Consider the following 22,535-nt stretch of genomic DNA (forward strand, 5'->3'; position numbering starts at 1 on the left):
TCTCTCTTTGAGTCATAGACAGTGGTGCACTGATAAATGTGTAACAACTGTCTCTCTGGAATTTAAAGAGAGAGAGGGAGAGAGAGGGAGAGAAAGAAGGACCATGATTGGTAGCATTTACCACTTTCTTTGGTGTAAATACCTTCACCACAGCTGATTTTATCAAGTCACTGAACCTGGATTGCCTGAAGTCACTGAACGTGGACCCACAAGCTAGTACAAACGGGACCCAGCACACCATCAGCTCAGGAAATGAATGATGTTATCTAGGCTCCATGCAGGTGACAGGTACAAAGATTAATCTGCTGACATTGATAGAAGATGTAAGAGACAGGACTGCTGAGTGAACCCTGGACACAATTTCATTTGATGCCATCTGTTTTACTGTTTGCTGATCATATTTAGTTAATAATCATTGACAGATATTTTCCCAAGTCTTTAGAAATTAGCATCAGCCTCTACCATAAATGCCATCTTTGATCATCATTTACAGAGAGGGTGAGCTTGGGGCTAAGTGCATGTGTTCTGGAGTCAGAGAGAGCTAGGTCCAAATCCTAGCTTTACCAAACCTGTTTACTAGTCTCTAATATAAGGATGATAATCTTATTACCTTTTTCATAGGAAAATCAGGGGGAGATTAAATGAGATGTTCTATTGAAAGCATTTTACATGTATCCAATAAATAAGTTCTTTATTAGACTCTTTCTGATACTAGTAATAAATAGATTATGTTTTGTAATGCTTCCATTGGGTGGATTGGGGTTGGGGCCCTCATCTATATATCATGAAATAGAAGCCTAGGGAGGTGGTAAAGCAATCAGTAAATATGTTCTCGGGTAGCCACAACATGTACAACTCCCTTCTTCAATCATGCACTTACATCACATAAGGGTCCGAGGAAAATGAAGAGTCATCATAATGTAATGTGTGCATCTTCTAGGATAAAGCAGGAATGCTGCTCATTTTTGCTTGGGTGTATAGGCAATTGTACATCTTTGACATGGATGCCCAGTTGTGGGAAAAAATCTAGAGGTTGATTTCACCCGTAATTACTATCTCAGCTGTTGTAAAAAAAAAAAAAAGTCTATGCTGTTGTTAACTGGGTCCAGATCATTTGTCTTGTGAATCATGCATTTCTAGAGATGAGAACTGGGTAGATGAATTCCAATGATAAGAGGCTTGACTTCAAGCTAGGACTTTCCCTGTGAGAATACAAAAAGCAGCTGGGTTATAGGAATTTTGGTATTAAACTCTTCCTTTCTGGAGAAGTGAAAAAATACAGGCCTTTTCAGAACTAAATACTTAGTGCTGCCCCTATCTTGGTCTGCATGGGCATTCTGCTAGGAGTGGACCTTTATTGGTGCATGGGGCAACCTGTTTGAGTTTATTAGTAAGATCCGGTGGCACTTTGCAGTACCTTGACATAACAACTACCCTTGTGGATGGTGGCCAAACTCACCCAGCTTGACTCACTTGGTGCATCCACTGATTCACAATGTGGGTGTATCTCTCACATGAAAGAGACAATCAATTGCATAGGTACGTATTTGAACAGTGCGTTCCTTTTTATATCATACTTTATACCACTGCACCTACAGAGTCATTTTTGTTTTTCCAAAACAGAATTTGAAAAAGCAAGTCTCTTACTGGATTTCTGCTGTGTCTCTCTCTTTTCACAAGTGACTTTTTTTTTAAACCATTTATTTTTTTAGTGCGATACATCATATAGAACATGGAGAATATACTTTTTAAACAAAGTTGAAGAAGTTGGAATTTCTTTCAAACTCTCACATGGAAATTGGTTTTGTTTTACCTAATTTAATAGGAAATGGATAGGCTGTTGAAGACATGATCACAGTGAGTGAAGTCTTCAAGCAAAAACATTCGTTATCTTGATGAGATGATAATCTGACAATGATTAGTAAAGTAAGTCAGTGCACTAAAAGGACTTACTAACAGACCCAGACAACATATAGAGCAAACATTGGGAGAAACTCTTCTTTCCTTTCATCAAGTCCAAAATGAACTTGTTCTTTTAAGGCAAACAAGTTGAGAAACCAAGAGTGAGGCAATATGATCTTCTGGAAAAAGCATTTCCAGAGAAGGTGTCAGCAATCCCAAGCCTTGGTGCCAGCCCGACACTGCCTGACCTGGTAACTCAGGCACTCATTTAATCATTGTGGGTCTCAGTTCCCTCGTCGGCATGCCATCCGTGATTTTGTGGTAAGCCAAATCCCAGGCTGCACAATGTAATGAAAGCTGCCATTCTTTGAGGACTGCTTGTCCCGACGCTGCCAGGCTCCTTGTCCTTCTCTTCTTTTAGCTGTGAGTAACTGGGGGCAGGAGGTCTGCCTCACATACACGTTGTGTCCCCAACAACTAGCCTTGGGCCTGACATAGAGTAGATGCCTCCCCTAAAAACTGCCTTATTATTTCATTCAACTTTTACAAAGACTCTGTGAAAGACAGCCTCATTTTAACGTTGAGAACCCAAAAGTTTAGAGGAACTTTGAGAGGTTCCATGAATCCCCCGACAGAACCATGCCCAGAGTCTCCAAGGCCTATCTTCACCTTCCCATGCTGCACCGTAAATATGAAACTAGGCCAACCGAGCACATGAGCAGAGTACCAGTGAGGCAGGAAAGCTACAGAGGGCAAGAAAAAAAGAAAGAGGAAAAGTTTGGATTCGAATTATGGACAGGGTCAGACCACAATATTTTCAGTGCTCCGGCCTGTCAAGGGCGGTAATAATTCATAAATGCCAACACAGTAGGTTCTTTAGGAGTATTGCTCAAGGGATATAATATTCATCTCTAGGCCTTACAGCCTCCAAGAGCACCTGGCCTACTTGCGGGTACATTACTTAAGAGCTATAAAGTGTGCGCTTTGCATGACATGGGGCATCCCCCCACCTCCTTTAAGCCTATATATATAAATAGAAAGGAGTCTACTTGGCCAGACTGACTGGCTGCCAGATAGATGGCAGACACGGGGCAGATCAATGTCAAGTCTCAGCTCCAGGAAGTTTATAATATACCACTTCACTCTTCGAGATCATAGGACGTGTAACAGTTTGGACTTGGACCACTCATTGTTAATAGCTTTAATAGAAGATGTCCTCTAGAACAGTGCTGGGTCACAGAAATATAACGTGAGACACAAGTGCCAGCCACATACAAACTTTTGAATTTCCGAGTAACCACGTTAAAAAAGAAATACATAAAATTTTAATTTTTTAATATTTTCATAAGATATCTTATTTACCCCAATATATCTAATATATTATTTCATCATATAGTAAATATGAAAAGCACTGAGGTGTTTTTCATATGGAATCTTTGAATCTAGTGTGTATTTCACGCAGCCCATCACAAGTGGCGCAAGCCAGATTTCAAGTGTTCCACAGTCACATGCAGTTAAGTGGCTACCATGTGAAAGTGTGCAGCTCAGGGACACAGAGACTGCGGGTGTCCATGTGGCCAGCTCCCTGGCTACCGCAGAATGTATGTGCGCTCATTACTGCTCATGAGCAGAATAAGCTGCTGAGAAGGGACCTTGAAACAGTCATTTTTCAAGATGTAATAGTTTCTTAAAGTCCTGGAAAGAAATAAGTCTTGCTACGAAACCAAGAGGCAGGATGCTCCAGTCCTTCCTAACATCCATTTTACATATAATCACCGAGCACTGAAATCTACGTACAGTTAAATCATAAACCCTTTGTTTGTGGCACAGAACTGGCACAGAGCACCAGATCTGTCACTGGTTATGGGACTTTCAGCAAATCATTTCTCACCCTCAGCCTCAGCTTCCTTATCTTCAAAACAGAATGTCTGGAGCATATCAATAGTTCTCAGCCTTGACTGCAAATTAGAACCATGTGGGAAACAAACAAAAAAAAAATGCCCTGCCTTTACCATATATACAACAGCATCTCTGTGGTGGGGCCTGAGTATTAACACTTTAACATTTGTTATGTGATTCTAAAGTGCAGCTAGGGTTAAGAATCACTGACTTAGTCCAAACCAAATGTGCTATGATGTTTCAGTTTGTGCAAATGGAGCTCATATGCCCCAGGGAGACTTCCTCAGCTGAGTGGAGGGAGAGAAAACAAAACAAAACAAAACAAAACATCAATCTTTCCCATCCAGTCAACCAATAAATGTAATTTTTGCAATAGAAAGCCTTCTGTGCCAACTGGGGTTGAAATACTAAATATAAAGGTAGGAAAAGAAAATATTATCCCATGAAATGGCAAGATAAAAAGAATACATGTAATGGATGAAATCATTCATAGATAAGATCACTCAAGGAATGATGAAACATTATTTCAAAGTGTTGCTGATGAGGTCCCCTCAAGATGACCATCTCTGGGTTTTCAATCAAATGCTAATTTAGGTACTTCCCTGAGGGAATTCTACAGATGTAATTAAGGTTATTAATCAACTGATTTTAAAATAGGGAGATTATCTTAGATCACTGAGGTGAGTCCATGTAATTATCCTATAAAACAGAAGTAATCAATGAGATGTGGCGGAAGAGGAAGCCTGAGAGGTGAGAAATGTGAGAGGGATTTGATGTGCTGTTGCTGGAGGGGACGGCATAGAAAACATGAGATGCAATGCAGGCAGACGAAAACAGGAGCGAAAACTGGCACCTAGCTGACAGCCATCAAGGGAGCAGAGAAGACAGTCCTACAATGACAAGGAATTAAATTGGGTTAGCAATCTTAAGGAGTGTGGAAGCAAATTCATCCCCAGAGCCTCCAGAAGGTAACAGAGCCCTAAAAAGTTTTTTTTTTTTAATTTCAGCATTCTTTAAGCAGAGAATTCAGTTGAGCCATGCTGTGTCCAGACTTCTGACCTACAGAATTGTGAAGTATTAAATGGGTATTGTTATAAACCAATACATTTATGATGATTGCTTATGGAAGCAATAGAAACTAACACAGTCTCTAAAAGTCCATTAGAGATTCCTAGGTTGATTTCCTAAACATCAATCAGGAAGATAATTATCCAGTCACCTTTGAAACATGTCCAAGTGAATAAGAGCCTTTTTCCAGAGCACAGAAACTTGTGACTTGAGAGGCAATCTAGTTCAATCAATTAATGATGGATAAGGAATGCTAAAAAAAAACTTAGACACCAAATAATCTGTGGCTTTGTCTCCTCCAACTATCCTTGGCCAAGAGCACTTTAATCAGCCAACAAGAATGTGCCAATATGGAAACAGGTACAATAATCTCTCAGAGCTAGGTGATGCTCTCACCTGAAGTCATTCAGTTCCCTCTATTCCAACTCTACGATTGCCAAATAAACTTCTGATTCTTATCTTACTTTCTGGGTTTCTTCTCTTTCTGGATAACTAACACAATAAATAGCTGAAATGAAATTGCTTGACAGATGAAATGGAGCCTAAATGAATGAACTGGCATTCTGGTATACTGGTCCATCTCTTGAGCTTGGCTAGTAGAAATTGAATTCCTAGAGTCTAATCACCTCTGGGTCATTTGATGGAATTTATTTTTTGAACACATAGATCTGGAAATGAGATGATCCCAGGGAAAGTGAGAAACACTGCGAGCACTTGTCTGAATTAGTTTGTTGGCCTTGCTTCTCATCTTAACCCCTGGTCTAGCCAGGGAATTAAAAAACAGATGATGTGTCAATGGGAAGGTAAATCAAAACAAAGGTCAAGGTCTGTGACAGAATAGGGTAGGGGGAAGACAAGGATAAGCAGCATTTATTTTATGGAAAAGGTGGTTTGGAAGGGGGAAGTACAGGCTATCTTTGGAACATGTCCTTGTAAATTTAACATCTTGGCTCAGGAGAGCCTGTTTTTAGTCCTTTGCATTAAACATTTAATTCCCAGGAGCCTTGTGTTTACCACCCCATGAGACCACAACGTAACTCAGGAAATGGAAATTCAATGAGCTGGACATGTTTCTCCTAAATCAGTTGGCTGGTGGATGATGACTGGAACAAGCAGGCTGAGCCAAACCCTGACCCACTCACTAATGAATCACAGAGACTGTCCACCTACCAAGAAGTCAAAGAAACAAACACTTCAGTGCTTTTCCATTGTAATCTCTTTGGGTGATTTCAGTTTCATATCTTGTAGAACAGTAATACAACATTTATCTTCTAACCTGAAAACTGATTCAAATGAACTTTTTTTATACTCAACCTCTTGTGATCATGTTACCAACTAAAACTTTACTTCCAAATGAGGAAGAAAAGCTACAGGGAATCCCCAGGGTGGTAGTTTATATAAAGCCTCATGTAAATACAGAACTAGAGAGCAGGTTCCCCAGACATAGGGACTAATACCCATAAGCATCTGAAATAACTCCTGCCCAAATTGAACTCAGCACCTCCTACCTGTCCCCAATCTCATTCCTCATATTCCCTGTCTTGATTGATGAGATTAGGGTTCTGCAGCTACCTGAACTAGATACCTTGGTTACCCCATTCCTTTTCACAGGTAACTTGATGCTATAAGAGAGTGATTCTGCCTCAGAATTCTCTAGGAAATGTAACTCCTCCTCTCCCAATCCTAGCCCCACTGCCTCTTTCCTGCCTTTTTTACACTTGATGTAGCCTTCCTCGTGGTCTATCTTCCTTTACTTTTTAAGGCTGCTGCCAGACAAATCACAAACGTATGTATGCTTCCATGAAGCCTTCTACACTCCCCGAGAAACCTAAGTGTTAACTCTTCTGTGCGTCCACACAGACTTTTTTTAACCTCTGCTATACACAATGCCACAGTCAGAAGATGATGAACCCATTTGTGGAATAAATGAGTTCTCAGTGCCTGTGTTACTATCTAACGCTCTGCAGGGCAGAAAAAGTCCCACTTCCGCTATTTATTACTCTACCCCACCACCAAAGTACTTTGCAGGATTTGATGAGTGGACAGATATGTGGGTTGGTTTTGCTGGCGAGTATTGCTGGATATAAGGTGGGCCAGAAGCACTAGAAGTTCTCCCCTCCCCCCAAGAACATCCACATTATCATCTACCTATAGTTTCTGGATCTTCAGAAGTTAGTTTGGGTAAAAGCACAGCGCAATTTTGGGGTTAGAAGATGGGCCCAGGACTGAACTTTGGGCAGCCAGAATATAGTCTGAGGGTGCCAGGTATAGGTATGAGAGAATTTCACAAAGGGACAGAGGGTCACAGGTCAAAATTCTGCCTAGGACCCACCTGAATGGCTGTGAATGCTGACTAAAGGCTGCACTTGTTTGGAATATGGCAGAACTCAGCTTCCACAGGTCAGCCTCCCCATGAGTAACCTCACCCTCAGTCCCTTCAGATTCCCCATTCAATTTCCTCTCTACCTTTGCAGGAGGGGCAAGCAGGAAAAGTCAAGAGAAAAAAAGAAGATGTATCCAGGTGGCTTTCTGCTTTCCTTTTATCATCAGCACAGCACAGAGCATGCAGTGCAATTATTTTCCTGCAAGTTATTTGCCACGATCACCAGGTTACGTTCTTTAAACTACAACTGGTTTAAACAGAAGTGGTTTTGCTAGTTTTTCTCTTAATCAGAATGTCTGGAAGTCCGAGGTTAGTGCTGATGGAGGGAAGGAGAGCCAATGTGGAAGCCAGAAGCCCAGTGAGAATCCGAGAGTTGGAGGGAGCTCTAAGGACCATGTTAGTCTAAACGTTTCACTTCACAGCCGAGGTAAGCGAAGTGCAGTGAGACACCACTGCTGGTTACAGCCGAGCTGGGAGCACCACCGAGGTCTCCTGCCCCTCCTCCAATGGTGTTTTTTTTTTTTCTTTTCTACAACTCCACATTGCTGTGATTTCAAGAAGCAAAAAGCCACACTTACCCTCAGCTCACATGTGCTGTCAGACGCAATATCATTTATCATTAGACATTCAGGACAAGCAAATCATAACACATCTGGGCATACAGCCACCCAGTTCTTCTGGCAGCCACAGAGGGCTGGCCACTACCCACCCTCAACAGGAGCTGAGTGCCCCCTGCCAGCTTCTTTAGGGTAGGAAAAGAGGCCTTGAGTCATTGAGAAAAGGAGTTTACTCATAACCAGCCCTAGAGTCTGGACCAAACTGAACTGAAATTTCTGAAAATAATCCTGGATAGAACCTTGCAAAAATCTATCCTCTACACGGATGTCACAGTGATTTTCCTAAATTGCTGATCAACAGCCTCTGATTCAGACTCCTCATTATCAAATGATAAACTCCTAGAAAGGTACATCCAGCCCTGGGTAGTCTGACCTGGGCTTTTTTTTTTTTTAATGTTTATGTATTTTTAAGAGACAGAGCATGAGCAGGGGAGGGGCAGGAAGGGGCAGGGAGGGGCAGAATCAGACGCAGGCTCCAGGCTCTGAGCTGTCAGCACAGAGCCCAACGTGGGGCTTGAACCCACAAACTGCAAGAGCCTGACCTGAGCTGAAGTTGGACGCTTAACTGACTGGGTCACCCAGCACCCCTGACCTGGCCTCTCTCTACTCTTCCATTCCTATCTTTCACTAATTTCCCAAATCGCCCCTTTCCTCTGTCCACGAGAGGGGAGTTCTCTGAAGTTTCCAGACTCTTCACCTCTTTGGCCCCTCTGCCACCTGTCTTCTTCCGACTTCTGGTTACTCATCCCCCCAACCCTCAGATCAAGGTCACTTCAACTTAGATGCATTTCTTCACTTACCAGATAAAATTAGGAGCCCCTCCTCTCTACTTCCATACAGCCTTGACAAACCCTTATCAGAGCAATGTAAGATAGCCATGATTTTCCCATCTCTCTCCTGAGATGCTATTTCACACGTGCCTAGCACACTCCGTTTAAAATGAATTTTGAAGGAATGAACAGAGACACCTGACACTGTTTTAAAAATGGGTATTTTAAGGGGTGGGAGCATGTCCTTCTGTGGAAAGTTCATCTGAGTGCATTTTAATGAGATAAAGTGGCATTTCCATCATATCAGGCATGGTGGGATAGCTTGATTCAGGCATGCAGTAAGGAACCCAAAGCATAGAGAGCACAAAAGCATAGACAGCACAAAGCATAGCTAGGCTAGAAGCACAAAAAACCAAAGTAATGTTTTCTTTTTCTTTAAACTGTATCTTTTCTCCTTACACCTGTCAGAATGGCTAGAATAAGACAGACAGGAAATAATAAGTGTTGGCAAAGATATGAGGAAAAAGGAACCCTCATGCACTTTTGGTGGGAATGCAAATTGGTGCAGCCACTGTAGAAAACAGTATGGAGGTTACTTAAAATATTTAAAAAAAAATAGAATTACCATATGATCCAGTAATTCTACTAATGGGTATTTACCCAAGGAAAGTAAAAAAAAAAAAACTAATTCAAAAAGATATATGCGCCCCTAGGTTTATTGTGTTATTAACAAGAGCCAAAACAAAACAAAACAAAAAACAAGAGCCAAGATATGGAAGCAACCCAAGTGTCTATCAACAAATGAATGGATAAGGAAGATGTGGTATATATATATATATATATATATATATATATATATATATATACACACACACACATACATACACACCACATAGCATGGATGGTATACCATGGATGGATCTATAAGGTATTATATTAAGTGAAATAAATCAGAGAGATAAATATCATATGTAGAATTTAAGAAACACAACACAGAAAAAAAAGACACAAAAATTCATACTCTTAAATACAGAGAACAAACTGGTAGTTACCAGAAAGGACGTGGGGTGGATAGGTAAAATAGATAAAGAGATTAAGAGTACACTTATCATAATGAGCACTGAATAATGTATAGAAATGTTCAATCATTATATTGTACACATGACACAATATAACACTGTATGCTAATCATATAAATATAAACATATACACAAAAAAGTGTTGACCTTTTCTAAGACTTCAGAAAACCTAGAAGAAAATGAAAAACACACATGGACCAGAATCAAAACTATGAAGTGTTTCTTGAACGCAAATTATAATCTCTATTGACATTCTCAAAATGTATGAGCCCCTTAAATAATCAGAAAACTAGCCTTTCATTCAAAGAACAAAGTTTGGAAACCCAAATTATATCTTACATGTTCAGCTAAGGAGTATGCCTTCAGTACACTAACATTCATATGTTCAGTTTTGTTTTGTTTTGTTTTGGCAGTTGGCAAGAAGTTAATTCGCTTAAGGAAAATCCCTCAGTCAAGCCTTTCTAGCTTTTCCTTGCCGTTTTAATGTGGTACATGCTATAGCCCCACAAACGTGTTACTGCAGTATAATCTGCAGCGTCCTAACTAAAGTTACTGACTGGGTCTTATCTGCACAGTTTTTGTGTCCTGTTTGCTTCTTGAATCTGATTAACCAGAATATTTCTCTTACCTCTTTTTAATATGTGAAGTCACGTGACCTAATTTATGTGTAGAAGCACTACACCATTGGTTTCAATCTTTATATTCTGTGTAAAAACAAAATCCAACTTATATAATAAAATCATTTCTCTAAAAATTTAAGTCATTTTCAGATAAAAAAATAAACATGCATTTCTGATACGCAAAAAAATCTGTTTTTTCTGATAATATTTTATGAACTCCAGCACAAGGAAAGGGGGTTTTGTTTAGAGTAGAAAGGAGAAGGATGAAGAAGTAGAGGAAAGAGGGAGCAAGGGAAATTAGGGCAGTTAGGGGAAAGAGTGAGGTGGGAGAAGAAAGAAAGCAACTGGCTGAGCCATCAGAGATTTACATCAAAAAAAAAAAAAAAAAGAGACCTGACTCTCAGCCTCTTAATCAAAGTTAAAAAGAACGGCACGCTAACAAATAGTCCGGCAGACATTCCTGAAGTAGAAGCTGGATTTTCATAGGGTTTCCTCTGGGCTTTACGGCAAGAGGTTTTTAGATGCCCTTTTTCATTCAGTCATGTGTGCAAGCAGACCATATTATACAAACTTGGTTAAAATCTGTCAGAAAGAGGAGGCATGAAGGTGGAATATGGTGAATTTCTTGGTCACTGCTTGGCATGTCTTAATCACTAGTTTCTCGGACTTGCTGCTTTCACTTATATATGGCAGCAAAATCCTCCCCAATCAATTATATTCCCTCTCGTGAGCCCTGCCCCCCCTCACATGCGTGCGCGCGTGCACGCACACACACACACACACACACACACACACACACACACACACGCCTCTGGTACCAGAAGAGTAGATGAAAGCACACGACCATTGCCTCATATAACAACCTCCCCCCACCCCCCGACCTTTGCCCAGAACGTCTTCGGGTTCTGCCAACTGAAGTGAAGGCCAGGCCTGGGCTGGAGCCTCGTGAGACCCATCACAACGTCACAGTAGAGCCAGCCAGGCCAGAGGAGAAGGCAGCCAAGTGTTAAAATTCAACAAAGAGTATGAGCTGGACAGGCTGACGACAGTGATAGGTGTAACTAACTCTAATCCCGTGGTCTAAGGAGCGCAAAAATGAAAGCTCTCAGAGGGCAGAGGTGTCCATCTGCTATATTCACTGGTGTTTCACTGATGTACACCAAGTGCCCAGAGTGTAACACTTTGAATACTTGTTAAATGAAGGATAAATGAATGACTTCCAAAGCTTTAGTGCCCATTGGAAATCTTAACACACTTAACTGTTAAATGTTTAACCATAGTATCAACGGTGCAAACTAGTGGACTAGAAAATTATTAGTACTACCTACATATTAACTGGATATTTATCCCACTAATAGGATATTTGGGTTGACTGCAGGAGGACATAGTACTGAGATTATGCGGGTTTCTCTTTTGAATTAACTTGTAATAAAGAGAAGTAGGTCTCTCTATGAAAAAAATCACAAGTCAGCAAAAGGTGCTACACACTCAACATTTAGTGAATTAGGTCCACAAGCGGCACAAGAGACAAAATAACTGCTTTCTAGCTCTGGAGTTTCACCATCTTTCTTGTTGTTCCTCACATGGTTGGAACATCATGATGATTTCCATCACCGAGTGCGGGCTGAGTTGTTATAAATGCAAGGCTATGTTACTAACATTCCTGTGTATGATCAACACTCCCGTCCATCCTATTAGTACGAGAAGACTGCTCATGATTTGTGACCACAGCCGGAATTAGCAAGGCCTGTTGGTGGTGAAAACTCCTTTCTGCCTACTTGGCTTTCCTAAGTTTGTATGCAAGAAACCATTCTATGACATCATCCACACAAAGTCCTATAATATAAGAAAACCTCACAAGGGAACATTCACTTGACTAGGTTAATTAACAATGACTAGATAGGAGTCTCATTAATTGTGAATTGGAGGTTAATTTATTACGAACTCATGTTTTGGATGTGTAGAGGCAGCCTTCCTGACGGAGGTCTCTAAAGCACATTTCTGAAGTTGAATTCAGGGGTCCAGAAACACTTCCTCCCTCAACTTGGTGTTCCTGCAGTATTTGTAGCACAAGCCAGAAACAGAGGAGTTACCCGGCCATCTTCTCTACCTCCTCTGTCCCCATTTCCTCTGTCAACATCACCTCTTCAGCATCTTGAATTCGTTTCACGCCCTTATCCTCTATATTGCTATCACCAAGTCCCAGCCACTCTGTCTCACTTGGACTTCAGGAATGCCCTCTTAACATCCAATAAGACTCCCTCCAATCCATTTTTTACACAAAGATTATGTGTTGAAACACAATTGTGATTATGACACCCTTCTGAATAAGACATTCAAATGACTTTCCTTCTCCACAGTACTCATACCACAATCCATTAAGGTGGTCTCGTATTTACCAGTTGTGCTTAATAGTCACTCACTCTACTTTCAACTAGTAATGGAATCCAGTGCAAGAAGACATTTCCCAGCCAACCTTGCAGCAAACTGTGTCACGTGACTCAGTACTGGGTAGGAGGATGTGAGCAGAAGTGGCAAGTGCATCTTTCAGGGAAATGCACACCTCCTCTACTTCCCCTTCTCCACTCCCGTTGGCTTGGATGTTGATGTGCTTGGTCACCAAACACATGGATAAGAGCTACCTAGATCTGGGGAACACTTCTGGAAGTCACTCTGCAGAAGAATCACAGAAAATGTGGGTTTGAACACCGGCAAAGGACCGAGGGGCCAATGGTTTTTTGACCAGCCAGCATAGATCTTTCTAGCTCATCCTTGAAAGAAGAAGGTCATTTTCACCTAATTTTTTAGGCGCAACTGTAAGGGTAGTTGGAAAGAGTAATTACACAGGACTTGCACAAAAACATAGGCTGAAATTTTATCCTTAATACCTATTTTTTTTTCTTTCTTTTCTTTTCTTTTTTGAAGAAAGAAAATGTACCTGAATGTATAATGTGACAGGGCTTTTTTTTGAGTCCTTTATTTTTTTTTTTTTACAAGAGTTATGAATCCTATTAGTGTGCTACAACCAGAAGTATTTTTTACTTTAGAACCTGTGAATTGTTTTATTGGGGGAATTATTAAGGCCACAGAAATGACCACCATAGTCAGATAGAAATATTTTGGTCTAATAAGAAAATGGGACAATCTATCCCACCCTATCCCAAACCAAATTTCCAAACCTCAAGTTAGTAAAAACAGTTAATAAACACTGGTTATACAAAGAAGAGTAGGGAAGTATAGGAAATTAGGAAAAGGAGCCTGTCCTATTAGTGTCATGGGTTATATTTTTCCAGGTTTGGGCACCCAGCTTCCCAAAACCAAACTGTATACTGAGCAATGTATTTTGAAATGGTGCCAGTGGGACAAGCATGAGGCTCTCTGCTTCAAACAGCATTTTATTCACAGATGCTTCATATTTGTACCAAGGAGATGAGCTAAATCAAGAGTAGGAGTATGTGATGCTGGTTTGCAAAATGATTGTTTTTCCTGAAGCCAATCTTTATTTTATTTTTCTGATAATAAATGCACAATACTTATGTAGAAGTTTGGTAAGTATTAATACAATGTAAAACAAATTATGAATTCCCTTTCTGTCATTCTCTTTCCAATAAAATTTCTAAAGAAAGCTGAAAACAGACCCTATACAAAAAGCTGTCTCATGTTTTTTCTTTTTCTTTTTCCATCTAACATTAGTGTCTCTTCAGTACCTGCAATTAGATTGCCACTTTATCTAGGAAACGCAGCTTTTAGCAATTCTTTGTTGATTCCAATGAAATCAACCTGACTCAGCTAATATGAACTGATTAGATTGAGAATGAAGTCCTAATACCAACTGCTGTCCAATAGTAATTACTTGACATTAAATTTTGGGTGACCCAAGAAAATTGTATAAGCTTAGAGAAGTTTCAAGTAAGAGGATAGGGAGCTTGAAGACATTATAAAAGAATCCATGAAGGACCCACGATGTACTGAGAGAGGGATACAAGAGAATGGCTATGCACAGCAGCAGAGATCTGATGTCATCATAGCAAATCTCAATTATATGGAATTATATGGCAGCATCCTCTTCCTTGCTGGCTAAAAAAGCATAATACCCTCCTGCCCAACCACCACCACCCCAAAATACAAAAACTGAATATAAAATTTAATGGCTGCACTAATTAATATTCCCCCATATTCTTGTTTTTCTAACTGTGAGTCACAGCCTATTATACTGTAGGGTCAGTCTAGTGGGCCAAACCCGGCTTTGTTTGCTGGCCTATTTACACAAGTAAAATGGTGCTATAAGGCTAAATGTTCATACCCCCTACCCCAATTCATATATTGAAACTTTATCCTCAATGTGATATTTGGAGGTGGGGCCTCTTAGGAGGTGATTAGGTGATTAGTGCCCTTATAAAAGTGGTCCCAGAGAACTCCCTGTACTCTTTCACCATCTGGGGATATAGTGAAAACAGCTGACTATGACCCAGGAAGTAGGCCTTCACCAAACATGGCATCTGCCAGCACCTTGGTCTTAGACTTCTCAGCCTCCAGAATTGCAAGAAATAAATTTCTGTTGTGTATAAGCCACTCAGTCTATGGTATTTCTGTTACAGAGCCAGAACAGATGAAGACAAATGGAGAGGAGAAGGGAGGAGAGTAAGATAGTTTCTTCACATGGACCTTTGTGCTGGCCAACATGGCACTGCAAGTTTACACTTTGAACTTCCTCCTCTGTGCCAACTACTGCAATGGTAGATTTATTTATTTATTTATTTATTTATTTATTTATTTATTTATTTATTTATAACTAAGACAGTAGTACTGGAAAATGTTAAAGAGCAATTACAAGCCATGGAAGGCAGATTGAGGAACTCCAACCCACATATGGTGGGAGTTCCAGGAGAGAATTTAATTCAACTGCAAGAATCATTTTTGGAAAAGGTTATTATTAATTTTATAAAATTAAAAGAATGGAATGAGTTTTCAGATTAAAAACCCACAATACTCACCGAGGATTATAAATAAAAAGTAAATTCACAATAGGGCATCATGATAAAGAAAAACTCTTTAAAGAGACTTCAAGTAAGAGGCCGGTTATCCACTAATGAATTCAAACATACCAGTAGAAGATTTTTCCTCAGCAACAACAAATGTCAAAACACAAATGAAAACCTTTAAGTGTCAGAGAAATAACCATCCATTTAGAATTTGATACCTAGCTAAACTGTCACTAAGTCTTGTGGTGAGCAGGTGGCAGAGGACATATGAAAACAGTTTTCTACCTAAAGATTCTAATTTAAATAATTATTAAAAGAACTATTTTTGCAAGAAGACATCAATCATTTTAAAAATATACTGAAAGTCTTTTTTAAAATGTTCTATCCCAACTATTCCAGTTATTATACCTATATTTGTTGACCCATTTCTCTGCCCCCCATTTAAAGCCAAACTTCTCAAAGGAATTACATTAGACTCTTATTCTCAATTCCTCTTTGTCCACCTTCCTAAACCCATTAAAGTTAGGCCTTAACCTTCACCACTCCAATGACATAGATTTGTCCTTGCCACTAATGACCTCTACATTGCTAAATCTAGTGGTTAGTTCTTAATCATCTCATTTGATTTATTAGCATCCAACATAATGGATCACTCTTTGAAACACTATCATAATTTGGTATTTCGACACTATTCTCCATTGATTCTACTACCTCACTGGATACTTCATCTTGGTCTATTTTGCTGTGTCATCTTCATTTCCCAGCCACGTGACATTGGAATACCTTAGTCCTTATCATCCACTCTTCTCTACCTACACTTATTCCTAGGTGATTCCATTTGTAATATGTCATTAATATCATCTATATAATTATGTTCTCCAAATATATAACTTTAATTCAAAACTCGAACTATAGGCTTATACATCCAATTGACTAATAATCCCCTTGGGTGCTTGATAGGAATCTCAAACTTATTTTTTTTTTTTATTTAAAAAAAAATTTTTTTTTCAACATTTATTTATTTTTGGGACAGAGAGAGACAGAGCATGAACGGGGGGAGGGGCAGAGAGAGAGGGAGACACAGAATCGGAAACAGGCTCCAGGCTCTGAGCCATCAGCCCAGAGCCCGACGTGGGACTCGAACTCACGGACCGTGAGATCGTGACCTGGCTGAAGTCGGACGCCTAACCGACTGCGCCACCCAGGCGCCCCTGGAATCTCAAACTTATAAATCTATAAACAAACTTTTGATTTTACCCTCTTAACCTTTTCATTCCACAGTGTTGGTCATTTCATTAAATATCACCTTAATCCTTCCAGATTCTCAGGCCTTTCAGTCATACCTTGAAAACCAACCCATCAACTAATTCTCTCAGACATGCCTTCAAATTACATCCAGAATGTGATAATTTCTTTCTATCTTTATCTCCCTCACCCAAGTCACCAATATTTCTTATCTGGATTCTTATAAACATTTCTTAATTAGTCTACATGCTTCTGGTCTTGAAAACCCTTATCCCCAAATATATAAGTCACCCATCAAGATCTTGCTAAAACAAGAAAATGTCAGTTTTTTGTTCAAGACCCTCAGATGGCATCCCATCTCACTTAGAGTAAATGCCAACGTGCTTACAGTGGTCTAAAAGTCTTACTTGGTCTCCTTTGACCCTCTCCCCCCACCATTAATCACTATCTCTGCCTTCATCTACCACACTTTTCCTGCCCATTCTTCTCCAACCACACTGGACTCTTTGATGTTTCTTGAAGACCCCATGCAGCATATGCTATTCCCTCTGGGATATTTTTCTCCCAGATTTTCATCAAATAGCCATTAAAATATCACTTCATCTTTGAGCTCTTCCCTGAAAACCCAGATTAATAATAACTCTTATATCTTATTCTTCTCCATAGCGCTTATCTTTATTTGTTTTCTGATTTTTATTTATGTCCTCTTACTAGAATGTCAATTATATGAGTTCAGGGATTTTATCTGTTCTGTTCACTGTTATATTTCCAAGCACCTATAACCACAGCAGGCCAATAGAAGACATACAATAAGGATTTATTAGATGACTAAATAAATGGTGAGGAAAAACAAAGGTAAAACATGATAACCAACTCAAACAAATATTGTTTGTAAAAACAATATAGGCCACATTTTCTACTGATCAAAAACAGTTAAAGAAAATTTTAGATGAGGAAAATAGGTGAGTTTACCTCAAAGAACAATTAAAATGTGTTAGATTTTCTACTTTGTTTGGGAGAAGGATAGATAATCTGTGTGAAATGGGAACACTAATGTTGCTTGATGTGGGAGTGAGCGGCCCAGCTGAGGGGTGCATGGGTACATGGGTGTAAGGTCAGCACTGATGATGTGGCTGTTGCAGGCTTCTGCTGCCTTAAGAATCAGCACAGTTGTTAGGGGACCCACATCAGGGAAGACTGAGAAGGTCACAACCCACCCAGACTCTAAGAAGGGAAAGAGAAGGTGAGCATAATCATGGTCTTGGGAAAGTGGCAGGCCTCACATAGTTTAGGAATAGAAAGAGGAGATGTTATAGACTCATGTTCTGTGGATGTTTTTTCTCAGTAGGCAGAAATGAGAATCATTATTGCCAGGTAATAACTATACGTATTTGAAAAAAAATGAAAGAAAAACCTCTGCATTTTTAGCTTTGCAAAGAAACATTTCTGAAGAGTGATTATTTAAATCAATACCTAAAAAAAACCAAGTCTGCCAAAATATGCTTCAAGACATTGTGAGGGAAAAAAAGCCCCAAAACATAATACAATAGAAACATCCTGTACAAGTAACATTTAGACCAGGAATGCAAGGACAGTTCAATATCAGAAAGATTTAGCAATATAATCTGCTGCATTAATAATTTTAAAGAGGTAATCAAATGGTTATGCTACCATGTAGAAAACCAGTGTTTATAATTTAACATTTATGATAAACTCTTAATAAACTAGAAATCCAGAGTTTTCTGAATCTGACAAAAATATGTCACCCAAAAACCTGTACCTAACAGCATACTTAAAATGAAACTTTTCAAGCATTCTCACAATTATGTGGCACAAGAAAAAAATGCCTATTATAAAGGCATACTATTTACATGGCATGGTACCTTATAAGGATAGGAAAGTTGAGATCAACAGGGAAAAAAAAAAGCCTAGAAACGTTTAAAGCATATATATGATCTTAGAACACAACAGAAAAGGCACTGCAAATAATGGAGAAAGAATAGAGCTCAGTAAATGGTATTGAGACAACTGGTTTTTCATATAGAATAAAAATAGATCCATGCTTTACACCACATATACAAATTAGCTCCATGTAAATTCAATGTCTACACATGTAAAACAAAACTTTGAGAAGTAAATTAAAGCAATTTAGAGTACAGGAGAGATTTAAATATAATGTACTCATGGAGGAGAAAGTGATTGCTTAAGCAAGGCACAAAATGCAAAATAATAAAAGAAATTTAACTTTATCAAAATTTTAAAATTGTGTTAAAAGAGGTCATGAAAAAAATTAAAATGCCATCAACAGACAGGAGGCAAAAGTTTCAACAATATATTTTTCAATATATGAAAAAGTATGAGTCATATGTATGAAATATAAACACATATTAAAATACATATACATTAGGATCATACACATTTACACGTTTTTGTAAATCAATAAAGAGAACAGACAATAAAAGAGTAAATAAAGAGTAGAAATAGATAATTCACAGAGGAGGAAATCCTAATGGCCCTATAAAAATGATGTTCAATTTTATGAATAATCAGAGTAATGAAAATTAAAACAATGAGATACTGATTCATATCTACCAACCCACACATAATTAAGTCTGATAATAAGTGTGAGCAAGGACCTGGTGGGAGTGTCAATTGGTAAGAGAGCACTATGGAGAGCAATTTGTTAGTGTCTACCAAACACGAAAATGCACATACCCTATGATGTGGTAAGCCCACTGATATATACTCCAGAAAAGCTCTATTACATGTATCCTAAAGGAAATGTCTAAGGGTATTGATTTAAGTACAACTTATTTTTGTAAAACAATTGAATCATTTTAAATTTTCAGTAGTATGGGAATGGATAAGTTGTAATATTTTCATGAGATGGAGTAATATACAGAAATTTTTAAAAGAATGAGCAAGGGGAATATAAAAACATAAATTCTGAAAACAGAATGTTTGATAGTAAAAGTAGTGATTGCCAGAATACCACAGTCCATATTTGAAGTAAAACATATGGGGGTACCTGGGTGCTCAACTCAGTCAGTTGAGTGTCAGACTTTGGCTCAGGTCATGGTCTCCTGGTTCGTGAGTTTAAGCTCCACATCGGGCTCACTGCTGTCTGCCTGTCAGTGCAGAGCCTGCTTCAGATCCTCTGTCCCCCTCTCTCTGTCCCTCCCCCCACTTGCGCTCTCTAAAAATAAATATTTAAGAAATAATAAAGCGAAATATATGAAAATTTTATTTATTTCTTTTGAGAGAGAGAGTGTGTGCAAATACATGTGCATGAGACAGAGAGGGAGAGAGAGAAGCCCAAGCAGTCTCAATGCCCAGTGCACAGCCTGACATGGGGCTCAATCTCATGACTGTGAGATCATGACCCGAGCTGAAATCAAGAGTCAGACGCTTAACTGGCTGAGCCATCCAGGCATCCCATGAGTATTTTAAAATACACAAATAATTTGTATTTCACGCATACAATAATCATGTTTTATATATGTAGCAAAATTTAAATGTATAAAAACAGGACTGTACAAAGGTCAACACATGGCAGTTGTTCTGGGGTAGCAGAGAGTAGGGTGATGCCGAGAAAGGCAAAACAGGGAACCTCAAATTCACCTGTGTACTTTGTTTCTTTACAAATAGAAGCTAGGCAGCACACATGGGAAAAATATTTACTTTTGATGTATTCATCTGGGTGGCAGGTACATGGACACTTATTTTAGGGTCCTGAGTATATTAAAAAAAATAAGAGTATTAGAGAGCTCTAAATCTATATCCCTGCCCAGGGTCAAAAATAACAAGCCCGCACAAATTTATGCAGATAGAAAGATAAAAAGAGGTTCTGATAAAGAGAAGTTTGTGTAGGGCACCCACTCCTGGACAACACTGACAGAGGAGGGTTGGAATGGTTACTCAGGTGAGTTCCGGTCACTGAATCCATGACTGTCACCCCCAAATGCACCCTACCCACCCTCATGGCTCAGCAGTTGGCCCTCCCCAGACACAGTGTTATATGACAAGGAAGGGGAGCTTTCTCAATACCTGTTTCTAGGCTAGGCTGAGGAACATTTTCTTCATAGATTCCAGAGAAAAGCCACAGAGTGGACCTTCCAGGAAGAACGGCAAATCACATGTGAGATTGCACAGGCTAGGTCCTGTCACAAGGCTTCCCAGAGTTCTGGTGCCAGCCGTGTCTGATTAGTGCAAAAAAAAAAAAAAAAGAAAAGAAAAAAAGCATATTTTTAACTAGCTTCAAAAAAGTTAATTTAAGCACTTCACTCCAGTGAAAAACTGATTTGGGGCACAATGATTAACAAATGGTTCTCAATCTCTGTCCCTGGAAGTCACAAACACATGCACAAGCCCTAGGTAAGCTGGACCTGGGGATCTTATTTAGTCACGTAAGTCACAACAAATGGGTATGCCAAAGCTGGTTTATCTTACTCACGTAGACCACCATGGAACCTTCCAGCAAATACTTATTAAAACAAGAACCAAAACATTTCACAGACTATAGCATGTTTCAGTTGGTTGAGAGCCATCATAATTAATAATACAGTAACAATAAAATGACAGCACAGGCAGAAGCCCTGTAGTGTAATGATCCAGAGTGAGCTTCACACATCTGTGGTTATGTCAGTTTCTGAGTGCAAGAGCACCAGAATGCCACATTCATGGTCTCAAATGATGGCAGAAAGTATCTGGAGAAAGGCCATAATTCATCTTCTTTTCTTGTCACCAGAACCACTGAGGATAAACTCAGAAGCTCTTACTGGGAATTCCTTAGAAAGAGAATCAGTGGCTTAAATAAAAGGATTTTACTCTTAAAAAAAGATATTCCGAATAGGCTTCCTTTTATATTTCATGTGTGCAGAAGTATTTTCCTTATATATTTATTCTGCATGTCATATAATAGTATCCTTCACAAACATTTCCCATAGAGTTGACCAGCAGCTTCAACTGCTTCCCTAGAAAACACTCCAGCTATTCCTCTCATTAAAAGAGACGAAAAGCCAAGAGGATAGGTGACTGACTTAGTTTGTGCCAACAATCTATCTCTGAATATGACAGAGCTTGTGCAAAACAGGCACTCCTTATATGTTAATAAAATATTGGGCACTGGTAGTCATTTCTAGAGCCCCAATTGAGTTGCATCAGTATTTAGAAAATTTAAAAGTCTGTGATTTGACATCTAATTATTTCCCAGTCTGAAAAGATTTTATTTTTCATGTTCCAATGTGGTTCCCGCTTTACAGCAAAAAGGCAAAGTATGCAATAGATAACACCATATGTGCCACTCTGAGTTCTATCATGGCTCTCTGTCTTGCCCCTTCAACTAAACTGGCAACATCTGTTATTCTCTAAGACAGTGTGGACATTTCCTTCCATGTCAGTCATTTCAGAGGTAAGTGCCCCCACTCATTCACAAATGTTTGACTGTCTGAGTCTTCCTCATTATCATTTCTAAAACTGAACATCCACATGACAATTTCTCCTCTTTGATCACAATTTTAATTGTGTTGTAAGTTGTAGCCTGTTTAGTGCTAATGTTACATTTAACTTGTTGCAGGTGAGGAAGGGGGGCGTGTGCGTCATAGGGAAGGTGGGCTGAAGAGTCCCTCCATTTGTTCACTTTTCTTTTGGTCCTGAGAATGAAGTTTGGCTCCATTTTTAGTTAATAATGGGATATTTTTAAATCATAGATCCCCCCCCCCAAAAAAATCATAGATCTTATATCTCAAAGATGAAGGGATGACAAGAGTGAATGCATTTCATTAACTCAGCTTAGGCAAGGAGGGTATTTCCACCATGGATCTGAAATCAGCTGAGACCTCAAATGGAGCAGGAACTGAGTGACCTACCATGAGTTAGGCAGTGTCTGTGACATGGGCTTCAGTTAAACACAGTGTGGAACACTCACTCTCATGAAGGCTGTCAAATTCAAAACTTGCCAGACAGATTCAC

The 22,535-nt window shown here is 39.3% G+C and overlaps 1 protein-coding gene across 5 annotated transcripts in view; it reads right to left on the bottom strand.

Moving 5' to 3' along the window:
• Positions 1 to 22,535, bottom strand: part of GHR (growth hormone receptor) — a 276,203-nt gene that overhangs the window by 149,899 nt on the left and 103,769 nt on the right. For 3 of the 5 annotated variants that reach the window (XM_047866685.1, XM_047866668.1, XM_047866694.1), the window contains exon 2: positions 20,613 to 20,764. The exons of the other annotated variants lie outside the window; for them this stretch is intronic. The gene's annotated coding sequence lies outside the window, so the exon portion shown is untranslated. The remainder of the gene's footprint in view (positions 1 to 20,612; positions 20,765 to 22,535) is intronic. 5 annotated transcript variants of the gene reach the window in all.

Source organism: Prionailurus viverrinus, chromosome A1, assembly GCF_022837055.1.
Source record: "Prionailurus viverrinus isolate Anna chromosome A1, UM_Priviv_1.0, whole genome shotgun sequence".
Classification (NCBI taxonomy): domain Eukaryota; kingdom Metazoa; phylum Chordata; class Mammalia; order Carnivora; family Felidae; genus Prionailurus; species Prionailurus viverrinus.